Below are 2,316 nucleotides of genomic sequence, written 5' to 3'. Positions count from 1 at the left end.
CATCAAAGTCTTCACCAAGGAAGACATAAAATAGGAGGTAAGGTTACATGGTTCAGTCTGTTTCGGGTCATTTTTTATTCCTTCTCAAGGACTGGGGAGAGAAATTTCCCTTTCCTTTGATCATGTGCTCACATCCAGAAATATGTTCTCTCTGGTCCACAACAAAATAGAAACCTGAGTGAACAATGAAAGAGAATGATACTCACAGGTAGATGATGCATAAAGCATTTGAGGGCATACCTGGAAATAGTGATCAGATAGACTTCTGAGATTATGGGAATAATGTCACCATGTAGAACGTTCCTGAAGGGAATGTATAGATATATAAATTAGCACAAGGAAGAAAGAAATGTCATGAGTCATGTGCGTGCTAAGGGTTGGAAGTCTGATGCCTTCATCTATGCAAAAGGACACCGCACAAATTATCTTGAGTCATTCATTTCCTTAGAGAGATCATATGCTCAGATCTTTTGTTGAAGTTTTGATTTTTTAAAAAAAATTATTTTATATGTGTGTTTACCTCAGTATATGTATATGGACATGACAAGTCTGAATAGAGAGTAGAAGAAGAATTCAGATACTCCAGAACTAGAAATGCCATGTAGATGATGGGTATTTAAACTGAGTCCTCTGCACAAGTAGCAAATGTTCTTCAAACTGAGTCCTCAGCATGAGTAATGGGTTCTTAGCCACTGATCTTTCTCTCCCTATATCAGGAAGTCTGTTTTCAATGAAGTTTGCCTAGATACAAATGGTGAGTCATAGCAAGAAGAAATATAAGGAATGGCGAGGTTTCAGTTCTTCCCAGGCCATGGTTTTCTTCTCCTGATGGTGGGAATCAATTTAGACAGGAAACTTTCACCCAAAGTCATGGTGAGTGCTTGGGAGAAGGCTCTCTAGGTCTCCTTGCTTGATATCTTCTACAGGTCCTGAACTGGTCCCTGCCCTAACATCAGGAGGCTCAATAACACCTGTAATTCCAACAGTATGGAACTGGACATACTCTTCTGGCTTTTTGAAGCACTAATACCTGTCTTACATAGACACAGACACAAAAACACAAACACACATAAATAAAAAATACTTAAGTCATTGCATACCATATCCCGTCATATGAGTTTCAGTATTCAGCTGGCACAAGACTATCCATATACAGAAATACTGTTCTCTAAAGGTACAGCATGCACTCTGATGATAACAAATCTTAATCTCTTTTTCTGACAGGAAGACTTCTTTGAATATCATTCTTCCAAACCATTTTTTACAGTGTAGTATGCCAAGAAAAAAAGCACAGTAAGACATTCCCCATACCCACACAATCTCCTCATTATGATTAAAAAAATAGATTTATGGACAACTAGCTCATGCTCGCCACAGGGGTCGAAGGTCAGGGCGAGCGTCTCCCGGGCCGAAGGAGGAGAATGGCGGTGGAGTCACACGTTACCCAGGAGGAAATTAAGAAGGAGCCGGAGAAGCTGATCGATCGGGAGAAGACCTGCCGGCTCCTGCTGCAGGTCTTCACCACCAACAACGGCCGCCACCACCGAATGGGAACGTGCCTTCGAGCAAGCTGCAGATCTACACCTGGATGGATGCAACCTTGAAAGAACTGACTAGTTTAGTGAAGGAAGTCTACCCAGAAGCCAGAAAGAAAGGCACGCACTTCAATTTTGCAATTGTTTTTATGGATCTTAAAAGACCTGGATATCGAGTTAAGGAGATTGGCAGCACCATGTCTGGCAGGAAGGGCACTGATGACTCCATGACCCTGCAGTCACAGAAGTTCCAAATAGGGGATTATCTGGATATAGCCATCACGCCTCCAAATCCGGCACCGCCTTCGTCAGGGAGGATGAGACCGTACCGAAGTCTATTGACTTTCTTGAAGTTATTTTTCAGCCAGTTTGTAAAATAAACTTACTTAATCCTTTCTTCCCCCGGACTTTGCCGTTAAGCCTTTAAATTTTCAACAAATTGTAACACATTTATTTAGGAATTAGAGTTGGATGTACTTTGGTATATTAAAGTCCATATGTTTTAAGCCCTTATGTAAAATATGAAGAAAAGTGCTCTTAGCATTCTGTATAAAGCTGTATTGTGAAATACATGTGTTCAATAAAAAAAAAAGATTTATGCAGCACCAATTTCCTTTTTAAAAATGCATAAGTTTTTAAACTGTTATTTAGAAAGATCAAGATAACTGTTAGATGTGTTATAATGCAAATACTCTGAGTTCATGGTTGTACATTGTATGACATACTGAATTGATGAGTGATACTATCTATCTATCTATCTATCTATCTATCTACATATATA

At 39.6% G+C, this 2,316-nt stretch overlaps 1 pseudogene; it reads left to right on the top strand.

The window, feature by feature from the left end:
* Window positions 1–1,364: 1,364 nt before the first annotated feature.
* On the top strand, window positions 1,365–1,942 carry LOC110295736 (annotated as a pseudogene).
* Window positions 1,943–2,316: the final 374 nt, after the last annotated feature.

This window comes from Mus caroli, chromosome 1 (assembly GCF_900094665.2).
Source record: "Mus caroli chromosome 1, CAROLI_EIJ_v1.1, whole genome shotgun sequence".
Lineage (NCBI taxonomy): Eukaryota > Metazoa > Chordata > Mammalia > Rodentia > Muridae > Mus > Mus caroli.
Note: the sequence above shows the minus strand (reverse complement) of the source record. Positions and strands in the feature narration are given on the sequence as shown.